At 37.4% G+C, this 23,609-nt stretch overlaps 1 long non-coding RNA gene across 1 annotated transcript; it reads right to left on the reverse strand.

Moving 5' to 3' along the window:
* Positions 1-17,934: 17,934 nt before the first annotated feature.
* On the reverse strand, positions 17,935-23,335 carry LOC129762902 (uncharacterized). The gene is made up of 2 exons (XR_008740742.1): positions 18,773-23,335; positions 17,935-18,557 (listed from the first exon to the last, which is right to left on the reverse strand). It is a non-coding gene; the product is annotated as an uncharacterized LOC129762902 (long non-coding RNA).
* Between the last annotated feature and the right edge of the window lie 274 nt (positions 23,336-23,609).

The raw sequence follows: 23,609 nt of genomic DNA on the forward strand, positions 1-23,609 counted from the left end.
GTTTCCATGGCATGAATAACGTTTCGTCTCGCTTCGTGCATTCGTGCATAATTTCCTCCTCAGTAAGAAATTCATTGTCCCTCAAATCTAAGGTCATATTGATTTTTTTGACGTAGGACTACGTCTTTCGTTTCTATACCGGGGTGTAAAATCAAAGTTTCGAAAACGAAAGCGTTACGCCGGAGACCGAGATTTTGAGCGTTAATAGCTCTTAAACAACTGAACGAAATGGTATGATGAAGACTTCATTCGAAAGATAAAATGTCTACGCGTCATATACTTGTTACTTTTTCATCCAAAAACTTGTTTCAATAGCCTTAAAATTGCTTTCAAAATAGGCTATTCAAATCACCAATCGGTATATAAGCGAGCGCCGCTCGTAAACCCACTCAGTTATAATTGAACAGCGACTGGAGCATGTTGTCGCTGTTGTGATGAAGGTCACTTCGTTTATCATGAAAGCGCTGATGAACGGTGTTACCAAGAGCCTGTTTGTACACCTTAGGCCAGAAGGGAATCCATCAGGAGGAGAGTGATGCCACGGTTCCGCTTGAAACATCGGAGCAGCCGACACACACACATACACGCGCGGAATCCTCGTTGCTATCATCGTTGCTGAAAAATAATCTACCAGTTCCCCTGGGAATTGAAAAATACATTCATGCGAAAGAGTTTATTTTAATGTTTTCTATCCATATAACACTGCAACCAAATACATTTGGTTTTGTGATTTTTCAATCAATCGCAATTGACAGGAAAGCTTCTATTATTTTCCCCCATCAGTAGATAATTTTCGTATCCAATGTTGGATTCATAACATGAAAAACGGAAAAATTTTCACATCGCCAAAATCATGTAATATTCGAGTAATCATTTGCTTTTTGCTCATATAATGCTGCGACCAAATACATTTCGTTTTGGATTTTTCAATCAAGTGTGATCAATGTAAGACCACGTCTTTCGGCAATTTATTAGAGGTGCAATGAATCTTGAGGAATTCCCGCTCTACGCGCACTGGCAAACGATGTTTACTCAACAATTTCTCAAGTGAGAAATGTGTGTTGTGAGAAAGGATTAGCGAACGCAAAAACGACAAACGGGAGAAAGAGATGTTTGGAGGTTGAAGAAAATTGGCAGAAAACATCTTCATTTTATCTTTCGAATAATGTGATTCATACCACTTCGTTTTGCCAGAAAGAGATTATTATTGCTCAAAGGAGGAATCGAGTCCTCCGAGGAAATAACCCAGCGCAAATTAGAGTCGCCTATCGATTGCGGCATTCGTACACAAATAATTTTATAATGCAGTTTCATCAAAGTGATTTCTTCGATTTGGGGAAATATTCACTACATAATGTCATGTGTTTCATATTCTTCATTAAGAAATCCATATCCATGGCACCTATCGGTATCGAATTATCATTGACACCACGATTTTCGCTAAATGCTCATTTCAGTTCGGCCTGCAAAAAACTTTTCTGTACTCTAATCCATCAAATTTGGAGCCCTGAAAAGGGCCGTTGATTATATGCTAAGCTAATATAGCACCCTCTCCTCGGATACGATGGGCCAGCTGGATGTCCTTGGGCATGATGTGACGCGTTTTGCATGGATAGCACACAGATTGGTATCTTCGAATAGGCCTCCTGCAGCGTCATAACCGCGGAACTTTGAAAGCGCAAATCGGTTTTGAAGTCCTGAGCAATTCCACGAATCAAATGCTGCAAAGGTAGATGGCGGATCAGCAATTCGGTCGACTTCTGATAGCCACGAATTTCACGCAAAGTTCCCGGTCGATAGCGATGTGGTCACACTCCTCGCGGCTGGTGCACTTATCCGAGCTGCTTTCGTGGTGCCTTACCACCGAAAGACTAACGAGCTGTGTGCTTGGTCCCACACAAACGAGTCCTCACGGTGCGAGAGTAGAGTAAGAAATGAACGAAAGCAAAGGAAGCATCTTATTATAAGCCATAAAAGTCCAGAATGTAAACCCCACCCTCTTTATTATATAAGCTTACTGTATACTTACTTCGATGTTATTCGTTTCTCTCTCAGAGTAAGCTACGAATATAATAAGGGTGGGGTTTACATTTTATACTTTTATGGTTTATAAAATGACGCTTCCTTTGCTTTCGTTCCTCTCAGAGTTTAAAGTCTCTCTAATTCAATACCTTCCTTCCTTCCTGCTTTCGTTCATTTCTTACTCTACTCTCGCACCGTGAGGACCCGAGCTCGTTAGTCATTCGGTGGTAAGGCACACGAAGTCAGCTCGGATAAGCGCACCAGTAGCAGGATAGGTGGAGAAGCCACATCGCTATCGACCGGGAACTTTGCGTGAAATTCATCGCTATCAGAAGTCGACCGAATTGCTGATCCGCAGCTACCTTTGCAGCATTTGGATCGTGGAATTGCTCAGGACTCTAAAACCGACTTGCGCTTCCAAAGTTCCGCGGTTATGACGCTGCAGGAGGCTTATTCGAAGATACCAATTTGTGTGCTATCCATGCAAAACGCGTCACATCATGCCCAAGGACATCCAGCTGGCCCATCGTATCCGAGGAGAGCGTGCTATATTAGCTTAGTATATAATCAACGGCCCTTTTCAGGGCTCCAAATTTGATGGATTAGAGTACAGAAAAGTTTTTTGCAGGCCGAACTGAAATGAGCATTTAGCGAAAATCGTGGTGTCAATGATAATTCGATACCGATAGGTGCCATGGATATGGATTTTTTAATGAAGAGTATGAAATACATGACATGATGTAGTGAATATATCCGAAGAAATCACTTTGGTGAAACTGCATTATAAAATTATTTGTGTACGAATGCCGCAATCGATAGTCGACTCTAATTTGCGCTGGGTAATTTCCTCGGAGGACTCGATTCCTCCTTTGAACATTAATAATCTCTTTCTGGCAAAACGATGTGGTATGAATCACATTATTTGAATGATAGAATGAAGAAGTTTTCTGCCAATTTCCTTCAACCTCCAAACGTATCTTTCTCCCGTTTGTCGTTTTCGCGTTCGCTAATCCTTTCTCACAACACCCATTTCTCGTTTGAGAAATTGTTGAGTAAACATTGTTTTCCAGTGCGCGTAGAGCGGGAATTCCTAAAGATTCATTGCTCCTCTAATAAATTGCCGAAATACGTGGTCTTACGTTGATCGCACTTGATTTAAAAAATTCAAAACGAAATGTATTTGGTCGCAGCATTATATGAGTAGAAAGCAAATAATCGCTCGAAAATGACTTGATTTTCGCGATGTGAAACATTTTTTGTTTTTCATGTTATGCATCCAATATTGGATACGAAAATTTCCACTGATGGGGAAAAAAATATTCAGAAGCTTTCCTGTTAATTGCGATTGATTGAAAAATAACAAAACCAAATGTATTTGGTTGCAGTGTTATATGGATAGAAAACATTAAAATAAACTCTTTCGCATGAATGTATTTTTCAATTCCCAGGGGAACTGGCAGATTATTTTTCAGCAACGAGAATTCCGCGCGTGTATGTGTGTGTGTGTGTGTGTGTGGCGGCTGCTTCGATGTTTCAAGCGGAACCGTGGCATCACTCTCCTCCTGATGGATTCCCTTTTGGCCTTAGGTGCACAAACAGGCTCTTGGTGACACCGTTCATCAGCGTTTTCATGATAAACGAAATTAGCTTCACAACAACAGCGACAACATGCTCCAATCGCTGTTCAATCATAACTGAGTGGGTTTACGAGCGGCGCTCGCTTATATACCGATTGGTGATTTCAATAGCCTGTTTTGAAAGCATTTTTAAGACTATTGAAACAAGTTTTTGGATGAAAAAGTAACAAGTATATGACGCGTAGACATTTTATCTTTCAAATGAAGTGTTTATCATACCATTTCGTTCAGTTGTTTAAGAGCTATTAACGCTCAAAATCTCGGTCTCCAGCGTAACGCTTTCGTTCTCGAAACTTTGGTTTTACACCCCGGTATAGAAATGAAAGACGTAGTCCTACGTCAATATTCCAATGAAACAGATAATGTACTTAAAACTAGAAAATAAAATAAGTAAAAAAAACTTTTTAAGTTAAACGGTTTAATTGTGATCAAACATAATAATGTACTAAAAGCTAGAAAATAATCAGGCAAGTAGCAGTTAGCAGTTATCACACCTCTCCTTCATTAGTCTAGGGCATTGATAAGACTAAATAAAATCAATTATATGCAAGTCGGAGGCTTTTTTATATTGCAGGTAAGGTGAGTGATTCGATTAGTTCTAGCAAATAAAATTTGAATTTGAAACTTTAATGTTGGTTGTTTCTGAAATTTCATATCAATGACCGATCGTGTATTGTGAAAAATTTAGCACAAGTGTAAGTATAAAATTGTATATGGTAGCAGTTGTGTTAAAAATGAGTTGATATATGAAACGATTTGTTTCAATTTTCGTAAATAAATACCAAGGTGTGTTCTCGCTCGAGAACGGGTCGTTTGGTTTTAGCTGTCTGTTATGTTGTGTTCATTTTCACCCAAGGAAAGTTTATACGGCGAGAGAAATTGGAAAAGTTAATAAATATTAGAAAAAGTGATTGCTCTACTTATAGTATTAGGTGTTATTAGTCCAATTAAAATTCACATTGGGTTGAATAAACACTCAGAAAGTAAAAATTATAAAAGAAAATTACCTTTCCTATTGCAAATATGTTATATATATTGAAGTAACATGTTTTTACTGATGAGAAAAAATTATAATTGTGATTGGTATTGGTAATTATCTTATATTACATTGGTGAGTTTTTTTTCTTTATTTCATCCATACATATCACAGGAGGCATCTCGTCTAGGATCACAGAGGGCGGTTTTCATCATATCTCGTTCCACTTCGGTATCTTTTATCTGATACGCACCATCCAACGACTGTTCACCATCCTTCTGTTATCATCGCTCGGTAAACACTGGTGGAGTGAACAAACAGTACCCAACAACCAAACAAAACGGCCCTTCTCATGAGGCCACCAAATCATCATCAAAGAAGTTAACGATGTAATTCTTCAAACATATCCAAAATCAACAGATAGCCTAACGGGAACGTATGTCAACTAAGCGGTCGTGTCTCGGACACAACCCTCCTGTGACTTTTTTTTTGAATGAGCTTCTCAGTGAATGAATGCTTGTAGCAACAAGATGTGTGTGTGTGGCTCAAGAAAATAATTCCAAATTTTGCTAATATTTGCGTAGAGCGATAAACTTCCCCTGTCATGAACATCCACATCCTGTCGACACCGGTTGTATTCCGGTGATGCTGATGGTGGTAGTTGTTGTGTGTAAATATGCTAAGCATGAAAATGAGAAAAAAAAGGTACATACAGAACAGTTGGCTTTTAAGAAATATGTTCTCTCTTCGAGGCCTCCCTTGTGCCAAGATCAAGAATGGAATGTCAGAATATTTAAGGCCGTGTGTTGAAATATGATGAGAAAGATGGACTCAGGAGAGTTCATTATTTCAGATAAACCTGGCAACCGACGGAAGCTGAATATATCTATGTAGACGTTGATAAATTCGATTCAAAGATCCTGTTGAAGCTTAATTTCACTTAGCAATACAACTTTCTCTATTAGAATACCAACTCAAATACTCCAAATTCAGCTGCTGTTGAGTTGTTCATGTGGAATTTTTATAACCGAAGGTTAAAAAGGTTAAGCCTCTAGAATTAAGATAATACTTTTGAAGCATACAAATTTCGCGGTGATGGAGAGTCGTTTTTTTTAGGAATCCCTTCAGTGCCTAATGTTTTCAATGCTATTCAAGAGTTCTCCCTCCTACTAGTTGCCACTCTTCGTTCATATTCATAGTGATTTTTATATCAGTTATTTTATCGGCATCATAAATGCGTTTCTATATTCAGAAAAAACTGGCAGAGCGTTCAATCGTACAAAGCTTATATGAGATGTATTAATGAGAAGCCACAAATAGATTTTCCAGCATCCGCAGTGTTTACATCCGGCAAATAGGGTTCGAATGGGAAAAAAATGCATTTCATTTACGTCTGTTTCTCGTTTTAATTGATTGCTTGGAAAAATGAGGCTCGGTCATCATAATCGGTCAATTTAATCAATTCGGTTCGATTCCTCGTCGGCTGGCATTCTGTTCCGAATCCGGTACTTTTGAGGTTCAGTTTCCAAACCATTGCATCGTTGAGGATGTTACGATGATAATTCAATCTCGCCATTTTTACTCGTCCGCGAGGAAGCGATTTCCTTACACTCTAATTAGCTTTTCTTCGCCCATTCAGGAACATCCGGCGCTAGACGCTGCTGAAGTTTGAAAAAGAAGCTTGCGTTAGAACGTCTCAGGGAGCATATCTTCCCCATTCAGTATTTAATTTTTCACTCATGTTAGATTTTCGACGAATTTCCGAGTCCCTCTCGGTGGATGGAATGCGTAAAATACTGTTCCCGCGAGAAATTAAAATACCGAGCGCAGAATATTATATATCACATCATGAATATTGTATATTCTCCACCTCCTTCCGTGCTGAAAATGAAAGCTTTGAAATTCTGAAACGGGAGAAGTGATGATGGCTTCATACCGAAATCAATTATGACCCCATTTCGAGAACTAGGTAGCTACATAACTCAGAACGTCATTTTATGCAGCGCGTTTTATGTCACATCAAGTGGTGTCACAGTATCGTGTGGATGAGATTATAACGTTATTAATATCTCTGGCAAGCGGGCGAGACGACGGTATGGAGGGGTGGTTTGAGAATTTTCCGTGACACCGACCGCATGAATAGCATTATGCTCTGTCGGATCAGGCGAAGCTGACACTAATCCGTTTAATATTCAATTTGAAATTCAGCCGAGGTAGTGTGGCTGGACGCGGGCAGAATCTAATTTGGGCCATTCTCATTCGACAGAGCAAGCAGAATGGATCAGAATTCTAGGAAGTGGTGTGGTTTTATATTCTTAAATAATGATATGATCGGGCTAAGATAAATTGAGCGCTTCGGCCCACCGGAGGATGAAACAATTACCGCTAAAGAAGATCATCTTTGACAGCTCACATAAATACATCAACCGAGCGCAGGAATCGTGCACAAACTCCGAACAATTCTGTTTCTGTCGGATCTAAATCTTGCTGCCGAAATTTATGTACCCAACATGTTGAAACCTTTCCCATTCTGGAAAATGTGGTAGCAAATTACATCTCAGTTCTTAGAAAAATTGTTGTTGGGGTACATTGTTTTCAGATGAAGGGTAAAGTAATCCTTTGGAGACTGAAAGTTCTTCCTTCAGTTCATAATTCTTGAACGTTCATATCTTATTTTGATACGGTTGACAATCTGTCGTCTCGAAAGGTGGTAGGCAATAGCAAATATTTACTTTCGCTTCATGAATAATACACCAATAAGCGAAAAAAAAATCAACCCCTATTTGAAATCAATAAAATTAGAAATTACAAAAAAAATATAGGAGGTTGTGTCCAAGATACGACCGCATTGTTGACGTAGAACTACGCTGTTATTTTATATAAGTCGCTTGTTTATACCTTCGAATATTATTCTATAATGCTGTGAAATTTTAGAAACAACTGCTTAGTAGAATAATCTCTGAAATGATTTTTTCATTGTACAATCAGTTGACGATAATTGATTGATGATTCATTCTTGCACCATTATTCCATATATCATAACTACATGAATATATCTTTGAGACCGCATGTAAACAATAACAATGACAACACTTGCAATTATCAAATATCATGCTACATGTTATTTAGTATTGCCTCAAAGGAATCGCACCTCTAGATATCGTTCGTACAAACTAAGCGTAAACCAAGCGCCAAACAAGCGTTCACCATAGCTTGCATACAAAGCCATACATTGGTGGCTTAAAACTACTAGCAATATAAACATTTCTCATCATTTTGCGCTATTCTCAAAAGAAACGCTTCTGTTACTTTTACTGGCCTCGAAAAGAGTTGCATTACTTTCTCATGCTCGAGATAAGCGCAGCTGTCTCCCTTAGTGGAGGAAGTTTTGCTACTGGCACGCAAAACCTAATCACATACAAAATTCCACAACATTTCCTTTCTTGATGACTAAACAAGATAAATAAACTCTTTTTGTTAATAACAACCTCGAAAACAGTAGCAATGCTTCATTATGATCAATATTAGCGCAAATGCAATCCTAGTTGAAGGCAGTTTTGCGACTGGCACGCGAACCCAAATAACTTATAACATTCCAGTAAGATATTCAAGATGCTTAGTATTCCCAAATAATTTTTTGGTGCACAACCTTAACGTCTGCTTCGCCATAACGTCAGTTTAATGCATTGATGCATTCTCAAAGGCACAAACGAAGCCCTTATAAAGACGGAAATGAACAATGTTAACTGCTTGGAAAAAGACTGAATTATGCCACACAGCTTGTACTCTGCTATAACACCCATCGATGCGAATTCGCTGATGAGTTTGTCAAGAGCGACCGCCTTCACCACCAGCGGGGGGAGCTGCCTGGGCGTTTACATTTTCGACCGACGTGCCGAAATTGCCTACTTCGCTGTTGTTCGGTGCGGTGTCACATTCGCGAAGGCTCGGTTCCATGCGAGCGCTTTTCACTGCACCAACACCGCGTGCATCATTAGATGACGCTTACCTCGAAATTTTATTGCCCCTGGCAATGCGTTCGTTTTTTGCAGGGCTCGAGCCTGCCTTCCTCTTCTTCTTGCTCATCGCACACTACGCGAAGCGTCCAATTTATGACGCGGAAAGAAGAACACACGATACGAATAACGCGAAAAACGAACAGAAAAATCAAACGACGATTTCCAAGTTGGATTACCACTGGTGGGGCACAATCTTAGATCGTAGCGCGAGATCCACTGTTTATACTCTAGGCAAGTATTCCCCTTCATTATTCTTCTTTTCCTTTGTTCGCGGAGACTTTGAATCCTACGATTTCCCCTCCGTTGGTCGTCGATAAGTTGCTCGTTATTGATAGCTCTGTTCGGGAAAGCACTCAAATGGACAGAACAAATGTATGGGAAAATAGAAACACTTAAAGTTTTCATGAATTTTAACCATTTACTAACAAGGGTATTCTAATGTATGGCATATTAAACAAATCTTACGGAATTTCCGATTCGTTTAGTATGTAAATCGCCAAAATCCGTTCGCGGCAAAAATAGTTATTAACGTTAACTTTATTTCATAAAAACGTGACCAAATGTTTTCTGATTTGACATCCTTAATGAAAGACGTAGTTCCACGTCAAAAAAGTATTCCAATATAAACTTTTTGGTATTCCAGTCAAAACTACGTAAAAGTAGGTAATTAGTAGACCATTTTGCCATTTCAGTACAGTTGATTTTTTTTAGCGAAAACAAAAAAAAATACCTTTGTTCCTAAATGGATACTTTGACATAATGAAAACATAATGAAAATACACTTGCGTAAATTTGTTTCACCATGTTTCTTCATCGATGCACACCCCGGTTTTGACAGCTGGTTGTTTACATCTGACACGAACATGGTTTGCGTAGTTGTTCAGTCAACGTGTTTTTGATGCTGAGGAAGCTTCCGGAAAATGGGTGGAAAGCAAATCTCAACACAGGTTCCAAATTTGATTGTGCGTGACTTCCAGCGTAAGAAGTCTCAACGAAACATTTCTGAGAAGTGTGGGGTAGAATTGCCACAGGGCCCTATTATAGAAATCGAATCGAGAATTCGATACAATCACTATCACTATCACACCGAGTAAAATCAGGAATTATAGAAATCGAGGAAAACAGCTCTATTCGTTACTTTGTTCTAATGTCAGTGGCGTTGCTGAAATATTTTGAAACGAGTTTGAAATGTTTCACAAAGCACTATAGAAAGGATGCAAAATTTTTTTTGAGACATCTGCTATGAGAACTATAAATATCTATATGTCCAAAAGTGTTAATATGGTAATGTTTTGGAGAAAACTGATATTTCCTCAACGGAAGAAAGCTTAATAGGCGTAATGCATGCATGGATGTGTAATAAAAACGACATCATGGAACACTTTGCTTTACATAAAATATAATTATTAGAAAATGAATATTTTCATATATTTTCACAACTGCAATCTATGGAGTTCCGTAAGGAGCCACGATTGAATTCCACTTTTTTTAGCAAAACAATTTTTTTGCGTGTAATTCAATTTTTTTGCGTGTAATTCTCTTTTAGCGTCGATTTCTTGTTGTAGCGGCGTCAATAGCTTTATTGTACTGTGGCTTTAAATTCTCGCTTGTTGTGTGCTAGTGTTTTCTTTTCTTTTCATTTCACTTCATGTCAATCCAAACCTGTAATTTAAAAAAAAAATCATTATTGTTTCGCAAGACATTCCAGCTTTAGCATATGGCATAGAAAGTTTGATATAGTATAACAATAAAAAAGAAAACTGCTGACAAAAGTAACACGCACTAATGTACGCTAGCAGGAATAAGCAATTTTTAGGTAGGAAATTCGGTAGAAAGATATTCAAAGAGTATGATAAAATTTACTTATGAAGTTATATGTATCGTAGAAGAAACACTTACTTTCTGACATTCTTAAACCAAGACGCATTGATGGTCTCAGTGCATTAAGTTCCTCACTGAATTCCCACTTTTCCTTAACCGGGATTCTATTTGAACTGCCTCCACAAAAACCTCGAGTAATGTTTACATTCGTTTTCATTGGTTCAACGAGTCGTTCAAACTGGTGATGATTTGTCAGTCCGGCCACTGAAATATGCGCTGGAAGTAAGTTCTGAATTGTAAATTATAACATGATTAATATAAATATTGCTGGATTGAACACAAGCGAACCAAACAACTCGAAAAGTTCTGACACTTGCTTCGATAGCTATCACTCGCTCGATGTTATCGAATTGCTCGATTTTTATAATAGTAAAATAGAGATGACGAGCAAAATTCTTATCGCCTCGATTTCTATAATAGGGCCCACATTTTCATCTGTACCAGAAGGGGTAAAAATCTCTTCCATCTGTATTTTTTATTCAAAAAAATTGTGCTTGAATTGGCGATCTAACGCAAAACGTAAACGATCGGTGAGACATCTGGATTTTGTTTTTTAATTAAGAAAATGATGATAATGTAACCTAAAACTCAAAATTAAATCACGTATATTTTACTTCCGGACTTTCCAAGGTAGTTCTCACATGCAGGAACAAGCACAAGCATTTTTCAACTTGTTTTTGATTGTGCTCTCGAATTACCTTGTTTGATTCAACCGTTGTCAATATTTATACAGTTTTCACAGATGAAAAAGGGAGGAAAATAACATGTTATATATGAAATTGCACAGAATTAAATTTCTTCCAAACTCATCGCAATCAAATAATCGTTTATAATTATACTATTGCAATTTATAGAAAGAACTACAAACCTTCCATAAACTCACATTACAAAATTTAAAACCATCATCACTTTCACCGTAGCGCCGCCTAGATGTAGATTTGTACGTTAGATCGCCAATTCTGTACCATCGAAAATATTCATTGTAGAGCAAAATTTGTTTTACTAGCTTGAAAAAATGCTTATTTGCTTACTACAAAATGTTATATTAATTTTATATCTTCGTTTAATTACTACCAATACTGCATTTGACGAATTTCATGCCAACTCTACTGGCCGTTGACAGCATCATCTAAGATAGCAGCGAAACGATGTGGGTATAAATACATGGGTCTTTTTAGCAACTTTGCATACTGGAAATATTCAAAAAAGAATTGGACTACTTTTTCAAAAGGGCCAAAATTTTGTTCTTGATTTCTTAAAAAAATATATATATATATATATATATAACTCAAAAGCTATAATACCTTAAAAATTTGTGTCAAAGGATAAAATGTAGAAAGTTTCATGAAAATTACATTCTTTTTTTGAAAAAATATTTTACTGAAAAAAAATATTTTAAAAACTAAAATTCAAAAACGTATTTTTTTTAAATTTAAAAAAAATATATGGATAACCCTTTCATTTTCCAACAAGTAGTCCATACAACGGAAGATGGGCACTTTTAAAGGGAAAAGTTTCTCTAACAACAACTTATTCATGTTTTCTTTGAAAAAAATCCTAATCCTAATTCTGTTCAAAGTCAAGATAGCAATATAGTGTATTAGACAAAGTTTTAGAACTTATTAAAATATGAACTTTCGTCGAAGACGTCAACTTTCTCTCTTTTATAGTTTCTGGAATATAGGACATTTTTTTATGGAGACTCCTGAAAAAAAAACAGGAAGTGGGTTATATCTATGGTATAACCGCAAGGGTGACGTAGGACTATCGTTGATTTAGAGATCATTTGTTTGAAGTTGAATCTGAATTCATTCTGAATGAATGGATATTTGGGCGACTTCGAAAACGAGAGCGTTACGTTGGAGGCACAAGGTTTTATGCATCCAATATTGGATACGGAAATATCCTACTGATGGGGAAGAATAATCTTCAGAACCTATCCTGTTAATTGCGATTGATTGAAAGATCACAAAACCAAATGTATTTGGTCACAGTGTTACATGGAAAGAAAACATTCAAATAAACTCTTTAACATGAATATATTTTGAAAATTCCCAAAGGAACTGACAGATTATTTTCAGTAACGATTAGATATTTCCACATTTTCCTCGATACTGGAAGCCCACCAGTGGTTAATGCCAACTCGATAACCACCTGTTAATAGCACTTGATTGAAACATATTTGGTCACAGTGTTACATGGATAGAAAACATTCAATTAAACTCTTTCACATGAATATATTTTGAAAATTTCCAGAGGAACTAGCAGATTATTTTCAGTAACGATTAGATATTTCCACATTTTCCTCGATACTGGAAGCCCACCAGTGGTTAGTACCAACTCGATAACCACCTGTTAATAGCACTTGATTGAAACATATTTGGTCACAGTGTAACATTGATAGAAAACATTCAATTAAACTCTTTCACATGAATATATTTTGAAAATTCCCAAAGGAACTGGCAGATTATTTTCCAGCAATGATTAGATCTTTCCGGAACTTTCTCGATGCTGAATGGCATCCTAACGGAAAGAGTTCTGCGCGTGTTTGTGTCGATCCTTCGCCGTCCACCTCCTCCAGCACGTTAGGCAACGATGTTGTCTTGTCGATGTCCTCACGAAAAATGAATGTGTCTCACCACCAGAATATCGCTTAAGTATGCTTTTTGTGTGTGATTGAATCGAGAGAAGGTGTGGTTTACGATGTGCTCCCTTGGCCGAGTGGTTAGCGTCATAACTAACATGCCGGGTGTTCGGGTTCGATTCCCGTTCTGGTCGGGGGAATTTTTCGTCAAAGAAATTTCCTCCGACTTGCACTGTGATCACGCGTATTCTAGAGCTTGCCACTCAGAATGCATTCAAGGCGTGTTATTTGGCATAGAAATCTCAACTAAGTACAAATAAAAAAAAATGACGCAAGTATACTACACTGAGACGGCGAAGTTCCTCTAGGAACGTTAGTGCCATTGAAGAAGAAGAAGAAGAAGAAGAAGTGGTTTACGATGGCAATTTGGAAGGCAAACTAGAGGGGAATGAACTCTCTGAGCTCGGAACTTTCGGCGACTGAGCAATAATCGATTGCGGGCGCATACAATATTGGATACGGAAATATCCTACTGATGGGGAAGAATAATCTTCTGAAGCTGTCCTGTTAATTGCGATTGATTGAAAAACCACAAAACCAAATGTATTTGATCACAGTGTTACATGGAAAGAAAACATTCTAATAAACTCTTTTACATGAATATATTTTGAAAATTCCCAAAGGAACTGGCAGATTATTTTCAGTAACGATTAGATATTTCCACATTTTCCTCGATACTGGAAGCCCACCAGTGGTAAATGCCAACTCGATAACCACCTGTTAATAGCACTTGATTGAAATATATTTGGTCACAGTGTTACATGGATAGAAAACATTCAATCAAACTCTTTCACATGAATATATTTTGAAAATTCCCAAAGGAACTGGCAGATTATTTTCCAGCAATGATTAGATCTTTCCGGAACTTTCTCGATGCTGAATGGCATCCTAACGGAAAGAGTTCTGCGCGTGTTTGTGTCGATCCTTCGCCGTCCACCTCCTCCAGCACGTTAGGCAACGATGTTGTCTTGTCGATGTCCTCACGAAAAATGAATGTGTCTCACCACCAGAATATCGCTTAAGTATGCTTTTTGTGTGTGATTGAATCGAGAGATGGTGTGGTTTACGATGGCAATTTGGAAGGCAAACTAGAGGGGAATGAACTCTCTGAGCTCGGAACTTTCGGCGACTGAGCAATAATCGATTGCGGGCGCATACAATATTGGATACGGAAATATCCTACTGATGGGGAAGAATAATCTTCTGAAGCTATCCTGTTAATTGCGATTGATTGAAAAACCACAAAACCAAATGTATTTGGTCACAGTGTTACATGGATAGAAAACATTCAATTAAACTCTTTCACATGAATGTATTTTGAAAATTCTCAAAGGAACTGGCAGATTATTTTCAGTAACGATTAGATATTTCCACATTTTCCTCGATACTGGAAGCCCACCAGTGGTTAATGTCAACTCGATAACCACCTGTTAATAGCCGCGGTGTATGTGTGTGTAGCGATGTCTTCCCAGGGAACCGTTTGTGGCATCACTCTCCTCCTGATAGATTCCCTTCTGGCCTAGGGTGCACAAACAGGCTCTTGGTGACACCGTTCATCCGCGCTTTCATGATAAATAAAGAGCTTCACCGCAACAGCGACAACATGCTCCAATCGCTGTTCAATTAGAACTGAGTGGATTTCCGAGCGCCGCTCGCTTATATACCGATTGGTGATTTCAATAGCCTGTTTTGAAAGCAATTTTAAGACTATTGAAACAAGTTTTTGGATCAAAAAGTAACAAGTATATAACGCGTAGACATTTTATCTTTCGAATGAAGTGTTTATCATACCATTTCGTTCAGTTGTTTAGGAGCTATTAACGCTCAAAATCTCGGTCTCCGGCGTAACGCTTTCGGTTTCGAAGCTTTGATTTTACACCCCGGTATAGAAATGAAAGACGTAGTCCTACGTCAAAAAATGTTTTACTCGTTAAATTTGTGTGTGTAAATTCTCGCGTTTGGCATGTTCTTGACATGTTTCTGAATAGAAAAAAGTTAGCAGAGCATGGAAATCATGATAATTTAAACATACAAATGTTACAAATTAAACACTAATAGTCATTTTTCAAAGAAAAACATGAAACAATTGTTGTTCGAAAAACTTTTTTTCCTGTAAAAGTGCCCTTTTTCCAATGTATGAGTGAATTGTTGTTAATTATATGGGCTATTCATATGGATTTTTTTTCAGAATTTTAAGCATACATACAAATTTAAACAAAATTAGGATTAGTTGTAATTTTTTCAAAGAAAACATGAAAAAGTTTTTGTTAGAAAAACTTTTTCCCTGTAAAAGTGCCCACCTTCGAATGTATTGTTTTTGAGAATTTCAAAAAATACGTTTTTGAGAAAAATGAGTTTTAGTTTTAAAACAATTTGACCCCTTTCCAAAAGTAGTCTAATTATTTTTCGAAGATTTCAAGTATGCAAAGTTGCCATGCCCAGGACCCAGGATGCCTTTACACCCACAACGTTTTACTGCTATCTGAAACGGTGCTGCCAACTCCTAAGACGAGTTAGCATGAAATTCGTTATACAGTTTTTCATGTAGAATCGCATCTAAATTTCATTTTCTATGCTACTTCTCTTAAATGGTTACGATTTCACAAAATATTCAAATTTCTAAAATTTTTAAAAATTCATATCTTCATTTTGGTGAGTTTACCACGGCATCACTGTACGTCAAACTTTGTTAAATTGGAAGGGCTTTACAATAAATATAGACAAAAAATATCGAATGATGGATGTTTTGAGATATAGATGTTTTTAATGTAAAATTAAATTTTTGAGAAAGATTTTTTAATAGTACTTTTGAAATATTATTTTTCTCAAATGGCTCATTTATTTTATAAGAACTTTGTCGAACAACATATTTTAATCGGACAAATGGTTTTTGTGTGACGCTTTTTTGAAAAAAAAGTTCAATGTTTCTACATACACACTTATGAAAGATCAGTCCTGATTGAATTTGGTCATATGATAATAAAAATTGTCTGGGTAGCTTCCATCATTTATACCAAGTTTTGCTGTTTTTCGTCTGATTTGGGGTGGAATTGCTCCATGGTAGTATTTTCGATAATAAGAATAACAAGAATAATTGGCCTACCGGACCCTTTAAAAAACAAAATTTAATAATCGTACACATTTAGAAATTCCACGAGAAAAAGGTTTCAACGAAAAAGAATTCGTTTCTGAAGAAAATCCACCGAAATTTCGATTTTGTCAAAGCAAATCGAAAAATTGATTTGAGATTTTTTTTTTCTAAATATTGAGTCCTACGTTTCATTTAAAAAAATATGTCTAAAAATCAAAAGACATATATGGCGGAAGTTTATATACAGGGTGGGCCATTTAAAGTGGAAGGATTTGTTTTCGCAATAGCAAAGTAAAGAAGTGGAATTTTAAATTTTTTTTTTAAATTCATTTATTTTGGTCCAAGGAGATTTGTTCTAACTACTTTTTGATTATGATATCTCGTAAATGACCGCCTCTGGCCTTGACCGCAAAATGTGCCCTTTTTTCGGCATTTTCCATCACTTTGCCCAATGTTTCGGCCGATATGGCAGCAATTTCTTGTCGGATATTGTCTTTCAGCGCAGCCAGGGTCCTTGGTTTACCAGTGTATACCTTGGATTTTAAATATCCCCATAAAAAAAAGTCAGGAGGCGTCAAATCAGGTGATCTCGGTGGCCAGTCATAATCGCCGTTTTTCGATATTAATCTTCCGGGGAACATTTCGCGCAATAATTTGGTCGTGGCAGCCGCTGTATGGCATGTAGCGCCGTCCTGTTGGAACCAGTAATTGTCCAATTCATTTTCACGAACAAATGGCAATAAAAAGATGCCTAACTCTTGCGAACGATGGCGACCTGATGTCGATGGAGTCTCTGCAACACAGGCTCGAACGGCATCAATATTCTCGTCGAAACGTCTTGGTCGTTGTCTGGACAGATGACTGGCATTACCAACACTACCAGACGATATAAATTTGGCATATAATCGACGTATAGTGTTGTCTCCAGGCGATGTTTTAACTTTATTTTTATTTTTCCACGCACGTTTAGTTAACACAATTGAGAAGTTATTTTGAATGTACAGCTGAACAATTTCAGCGCGTTGTTTAGTGTGTATTGTTCCATGTTTAAAATTGTACTGAAATGACGCTTCCAACGCGGTATGACATTTGTTAATCTGACATCTCTGTCAAAAGTTATGGGGTTGCCAGATGCTTCCACTTTAAATGGCCCACCCTGTATGTGTTGGATCATGACTGTGCTTCCTCAAAATTAGACGAGATTTTTCTTGTCGTCTGGCAGCACTGCGCGATCCAATAGATCATTGTACTTGTCGTATTATAGTTTGTCTTTTAATTGTAAGGAATGAAGCACTCAGTAAAATTCGTCTTGTTATGAAAGCTCTATTATGTCCATTGTTCGCTAATTGTGAAATGAAGTTTAAATAAGCGTTAAAAGTTTCTATGTAATTTGAATGTTCAAACGTGCTTTAAATTGAAGTCCACAACGATTGGATCGGGAAAGTGTCAGATATCCTGGAAAATACAAAAATTAAGACACAACGTAGGGTTTGACCGATCAATATGTCATGCAAGAAGTCTCAGCTTCCCAAAAAATATATAATTAAAGAGGGGTTCAGTTGTAATCTGCAAAAGTGACGAATAATATTGCCGTTTGGAATAGGAATAAGCTTTTTGGTGATAACGATTTCGGATTCAGTTCGAATTAAATCCTCGATTACAAATCAGATGTACGTATGATTTTATTTTCCACTAAGTACACAAAATGTTTTTGTCATATTCTGTTTGTCGAATCGAAAAACTTTTAAAAATATTGTATTGTATAGTTATTCGTTAAGGTTCTTCATACTTTTGATAGTAGTGATTTGTTCTCAAAAATCATATAGCTATCAAATAAAAAACTCTAACAGGTTCGATTCATTTCTAACAAAAATATAGCTATCAGACGATATGAAAATTATTCTATTCACAGCAATTTCCGGATAAATGTATTCACTCGTTTCACTCGATGCCAAAACCCGTTCTTCATCGTTATTCTAATGTTTTTACAACGCCCAAACCAACCAATCGATTCGAAACAAAACCATTCGGTTCAGCAGTTCCTTTCGCTCGTTCTGACTTTAAGATCCACTTCCGTTCCATCGGTAGGGGTTGCTTCCTGTTCGGGTGCAGTTCATATGGTTGCTTTTCTCCTTCCACAAGAATCGATTAATGACAGCTGCGACATGAGAAAACTAGGGGCCAACAGTGGTCGACTTCCTGCTTCCTTCCTGCTTCCAAGCATGATGGAGCACACAGGCCAGTTGGTCACCTGGTCACCTTACGCCAGCTGCCTAGGAGAACGTGACTGAAATGAAAAATAATCCGAATAAATTTGTGATCAGAATGAGATAAATTACACACCACTTTAAGCTGGAAATTTTTAGTTTTTAGTTATTTTAATTGTTTTTTTTTTGTTTGTATGTGAATATGCGCGTGAGAACAAACATGTTGAGAACTAAAATAGATTTTTTTATTTTATACAAAGCTTTTCTCAAATTTGTGTTTTGTGTGTTTTTTTACCTTTTTTTCGGAAATTTCTGCATATCCGTGTAAATTTGTTAGGTAAAACTTTTAGGCATATCTTTTCCGTTTGGCCTTTGGCGTGTAGGGGAACCACGGGTAATACGGACAGTGGGGGTAATATGGACAGTTGGTTGATTTTTATAGTTGTAGTAATTCCCGATTTCTGTTAATGAGAACACCTTCTACATGTTATTCTATAATATTTAAGCTACCCTCAATGCTCAATGAATACTGATCAAAAGTGGAAAAGGGAAACAAAAACCGAAAATCATACATGATTCCGCGTGAGGATGTAATTTTAGCTGCTTCGATATTAGGCATTTTGAGTGGTTTAATATCAAAATTCATTTCGTTGATGGTTATATTTCGGTTTGTGAGTTAACAGAGTAGCGGTATTAGGTATGTACGGAAAAGTAAACTCATTTTGAGTGGAAAAATTTCAATTATTGAAATAATTGTACTGGTGGGGTAAAACGGACAGTTGCCAGTGGGAGTGGGATGAACTGTGAAAATTCTGTTCAATCTATTCATAAGGAATGCCCTGCGTCTGAAAATGGAAATCAAATTGCCAAATGTGGACTGTTTAGAAGCTGACTGGAACCAAAAGCAAAATAGTTGAGGGTGTGTCCGTAGGTGGATTAATTCGATTTTTTCATCGTTTAACGGACATTCGTGATGAGATCAGACGTTGAATAAAATTATTCCTCTCGCGATCGATAAACCTCTACGCTTCATATATTACAAACCTGTCCATATGACCCCCCCTACATGTCCGTTATATCCGCATCGAAAAAAATGTTGTACTTTTCGGTATGTTTTAATTTCAGTAAAAAAAACATTGAAAAACACTTTTTGTGAAATATTTGGCCAATTAGGTAGAAAAACAGTATATTAAATTATAAGAAACTGCATCAAAGTTTTGGGAAACATGAGTTTCCAAAGATATAACTGAAGTTCTTCTTAACATGTCCGTTTTACCCCCACCTCCCCTACGTGTTATCGTGATAACCATTACCGGAATGTTTGTGAAATTGAAAAATTTTGTTATGGATTTTTTTCTCTGAATGAATTACTATTTAATATGGTATTGATTGAAATCTAGGTTGAATCCCATCAGAAAATACGAAAAATATGACGATATAAATCCCAGGACATGAATGGCTGTGAGGTAGCTGCATATTGAGTTCCAGCTAACATCCAATGTTCAAAAACGGTTCAAAAGAGCTGGTTCACGGGATTTCTGAACAAATTATAGAGAAAATATTTCTTCTTTGACCAGCAGCTGCCCTTTCATTTGACCAACTTTTACTATCCGAAGGTTTGACAAAAAAAGCGTAATCTTTTTTTTTTGAATTGTTCTTTCTTACTAAATTAAATATTACATATTACGAATTCCATGCCATACGACTAGCCATCTCAAATTGCAATGAAACATTGTGTGTGTTAAGACATTGGTCATTCAAGGAACAGTGAAAACTGATATCTCCAAAAAAATAGACTACTTTTTGAAAAGAACCGATGTTTTTTTTCTATTTTTCTACAAATATTTCTAATTCAAAAACTATAGGATCTACTATATTTCGGTCAAAGAAAATTTTTAAAACTTTCATGGAAAAACACAAAAGCAAATTAAAAAAAATACACTGAAAAAAATATTACATGAAAATGTCAAACAAATGTCCATATATCGATGGATTGAAGCAATATATGTGTGTATATTTAACACATTTATCTCCGTTTTGCGCTCTTCTCAACAGAAGCCCTTTCTGTTAACATTGCCAGTCTAGATTAGCTTAGCTGTCATGCTTTATGGAGGGAGTTTTCGTACCGTTATGTGAAACCAAATCACTGAAAGAAATCCAGAACATTTATTTTCTTGCTGAGCTGACGATAGCCTAGCTTGATTATTCCTCACACAATTATGTAGCTCAGAACCTTAATGCAATGGCGTCAGTTTGATGCAATGATTGCAATGCCAGAGACATCAGCGAGTGAGTAATTTGGTCGCGTCCACTGCTCAATCCGAAACGAGGACATGTGATGACGCAAAACAAGGAAGAACAAGCGATATTCATTGCTTTGAATACAGAACGATACTGAAAGTTTGCCTTCCTTCCTTGCTTAAGACTTTAAACTTCTTCAGTTCATTCGTTTCTGACCTTCGAAAAGGCCGTTGGAAAACTTTACTGTATCCATAATATTACTCCTCCACCCCCATTGCCTTGAGAAAAGCATTCGATCTCTCTCGATGAAAGTTTGCCTCAGCGAGATCCATTGTTTATACTCCAGGCAAATATTCCCCTTCGTTCTTCTTCTTTTCCTTTGTTCACGGAGACTTTACATATTACGATTTCCCCTTCGTTGCTCGTCGATAAGTTGCTCGTTATTGACAGCTCTGTTCGGGAAAGCACACAAATGGACAGAACAAATGTATGAGGAAATGGGAATGCTTCCAATTTTAATCAATTTAAACCATATACAGACTATGGGGTTGTGACGTATAGCATATCAAACAAATCTTAGGGAATTTCCGATTCGTTTGGTATGTGTACCGCCAAAATCCGTTCGCGTCAAAAATAGTTATTAACATTAACTTTATTTCATAAAAACGTGACCTGTTTTCTGATTTGGCACCCGCAATGAAAGACATAGTTCTACGTCAAAAATTGTGAATCTCAATTATTTTTGCGTGCTTGTTTTACTTTACTTCAATATATGGGCGAAACTTCGCTCTGTAAACTCTCCCACCGCTAATAGCCTTGATTTTTTTGAGTTTCTCCCACGCGTTTGAACACTTAAGGTGGAAACAGAATGCCGCGCTATGCGTCGCGTTGCGACAATTGTGCTTTGACACTTCATTTTAAATATGAGTGTTTCCATTTAGTCGAACACAATAATGCGTTGCGTCATTAGCATCGTTGTACTAAACGCTAACATTTGTTCTAAACTGCTTGCGCCGAATTCGCGATGACAGTGGCATGGTGTCGACGTCTGGTGGCAACTTCAAATTAGGGCCATAATTTGGGTCCCGAACTCGTTAGTGTAATCTCTATCAGATTAGAAGACACGAAGCCGGTTTTTAAATTCTAAAATTTGAATGAAAATTTTCACATCATGTTATTTGATTACATGAAACACGTGTTTCTGACTTTCATTCAACCATATGGCTAAACAATTCCAACATTGTTGCTGAATTTTTTCATCATAATATAGAGTTGTCTTCATAAAGAATTTTCGTATGAGACTTTTTCAGCACCTGCAAACAAAAATGTTTTTCATTTAAATAGAATACCAGTTTGATATGGAAAAGCTAATTTCATTCATAATTTAATTTTGAAAACAGCGACTGCAAATCAGCTATTCTTTCACGCTCCCCTAAACTAGTAAACGAAGCTCAATATGTCGGATATGTCAATGTGTTGTTTTTAATAACATTCAACATTCCGTGGACACAACAAGATTTTCATACGACTTTTATTTTGTTTTTGTTTACATGACAAGTGGTGACGCGAATGCTAGATTGTGACTGCAAATCAACAGACTGCGTTGGGTGAATGTTTTAGTACAAAACGCAAGTAATGACAGCTGATGAGAAGCAACGCACAACGCGGCATTCTGTTTCCACCTTTACTTCTTCCGGTGCGCTGCTGCGGCATTACTCCTCCACGAGCATCCTCAGCCTTAAGCGCCGCTGAGCTCATTTTTCCAGAGCCTGATTCCGTGCTCCGAGAAGCCGCCTTCATCAATCACGCGAGCCGGAACGGAGCGAACTTTCTCTTTTTAGTTCTCTTGGGTTCATTCCTTTACGGAAGAATCACAAATCCCAAATTAGCAACACTCGGGTAGATTTTTGAATTTATGCTTCTCGTTACGCTTTTCTTGTTTTTTTTATTACTTTCGTTCTTGGTGTGAGCATTTTTTCTTCACTGTTCTCAAACATTGATGGTGTATGAAAGTGTCTTAATTCTGATTTTGGGACAACATTTCTAGATTTCCTCCAATTTAAATCGGTCATTCCTCCAGCCATGAACTGTCACACTTCCAAATAAGTTGACCCTGAAAACGCAGCCCCCATTCTTTGCGGTGGATTGACGGAGGTTTCATCTGTTCTAGTTTGTATTCCGGGCAACATCCACCCAGTCACGTAACTTGCACAAAATGTTAGGATATCGATCACCACTGATGGTCTGCAATATACGTCTCGAGTGGTTATGACACTTCGAAGGACGCTATTTTCCCCCCTTCTTCTCTCACATTTGCTCACAGAAAGCTTAATAATCGGAGGCCGGTGTCAACAGTAATATCTCATACACAGCTGTCTCCTCACTGAATTGTACCATGCTTTCCGAGAAAGAGCACAAGAAAACTATTGTGGTGGCTGTCCCACCCACTTCTGTTGTCAAAAACACTACATGAAGACATTCTTCGAACGTAAGCAAACGTCAGAAAGCGACTCAAGCCGCGTCCGTGGAGAGAATTCATGAGATTGGCGATGCTTTTTTTTCTTCTTAATAACGCTCCCAATTTCACACGAGTGGAAAACTCGGCCGCTTGCAGAACGCTTCAACCATCGACTGAAGAGAATTGCTGATGACAAACACAGGATTCTCGTATGGATGGCAGGACTTCGCGTGACTTGTATGCAAGTCGTCTAGCGCAAGCGTTCTACGCCCCCCAACGCGTTTTTGGCGCGAAGCTACATTCTAGTACCACATCGTCGGTCGAGAAAATGGAAAAGGCTCTACGATCGCCACAGGAAATAAACTGAATATTGAAACGAGATGATTCAACAGCGAAATGGGCCACCGATAGAGGGAATAGATTTGAAACTTTC

Source organism: Toxorhynchites rutilus, chromosome 1 (genome assembly GCF_029784135.1).
Source record: "Toxorhynchites rutilus septentrionalis strain SRP chromosome 1, ASM2978413v1, whole genome shotgun sequence".
Lineage (NCBI taxonomy): Eukaryota > Metazoa > Arthropoda > Insecta > Diptera > Culicidae > Toxorhynchites > Toxorhynchites rutilus.